Source organism: Halyomorpha halys, unplaced genomic scaffold, assembly GCF_000696795.3.
Source record: "Halyomorpha halys isolate HHAL.00 unplaced genomic scaffold, Hhal_1.1 Scaffold120.1, whole genome shotgun sequence".
Classification (NCBI taxonomy): Eukaryota; Metazoa; Arthropoda; class Insecta; order Hemiptera; family Pentatomidae; genus Halyomorpha; species Halyomorpha halys.
The window spans coordinates 152,052-153,305 of record NW_027108251.1 but is presented as its reverse complement, the minus strand read 5'-3'; positions in this window follow the sequence as shown (position 1 = coordinate 153,305).

The window sequence follows — 1,254 nt, the reverse complement described above, 5'->3', positions numbered from 1 at the left end:
ATATTTATTATTATATAATTAAGTAAGCCACCAGGGAGAGGATAGAGAAGCCTAACTAGTCGAACTATATTATCCTATATAATACTGTTTCTAATTCATATGGGGAAATTGTTCCAGCTAGTACAAATCAGTAATTCTCATGTGCTGTATTTTAGGCGTCCTTCACAAAAATGGACTGTTGACCATTGGATTGAAATTTGAATAAGTCAATGAGTTACAGTACATGATGTATTGTTATTTTGTTCAGATTGACTCATTTTCTTCCTTTGTAAAAATATTGATTTTTGTCTATAAACAAAATGGTTCTCAATTATTATTATGGATTTCATTTTCTAATGGTTTTGGGGCATACAAAATCATTCTAGTCGATTTATCCAAAAATACATGATGAGGCTACACAGCAGGTCAGTATATTAAATAAAGAAGCAAATAAAAGTAATAATTGCTTTGATAAAATATCCATAAATATAATGTGAAATCTATCGTTATTTTGTTTAAATAGTTTTTTTATAAACTATATCCATCATTTTTTTAATAATGTTAATTTTCCAACGAGAATCCAAAGGCTTTAGGGACAGTTTACCTCTTTAGGGTTTTTGTTCCACAAATAAATAGGCTGGTTCCAGGTTAAAAAGTAAAATTGTTTAGAATATTATATATTTCATATTCTCAGTTCATTATTGTTTCTGGCGTTAATAATCATTCGAGTCCATTCATTTTTTTATTTAAAGATATGTAATAAAATGACATGATATATCAAAAAGCTGCTCGGCCATTGTTTAGAATTTAAATGTTTACTTGATTTTTTTTTTTTAAATACTTATAGAGGTCTCATTATATTAAATCTTATTTGATTCCAATAATAAATCTATAATTAATGAAAATCAAATATAACTACAAAAAATAACACAATAGTTTGTATTAACATATAAAAAGTTTATTTTTACATATGTTACAAAAAAATTTACTTTTTAAAATATATTTTAACGATAGGTAGTTCTGGTTTCTTGTAGATTAGTTCAAGAGCTGGCTTGTACTTCCCGAGGTCCTTCAGTACCTTAGCTTGGAAACCAAACATTTTGGTTTTTATTCTCTACTAAATAGACAGAAATTAATTGTAGTTTGAATTATATGAATTATATGGTGTATTTTTGTAATGCTTTTTTTCTAATACAAAATTATAATCTTGTTTTGATTCATATCCCACTAGTTTTAGAAGTAGTTTTTTTAATTCTCCCTCCCCCGTAAAAATAA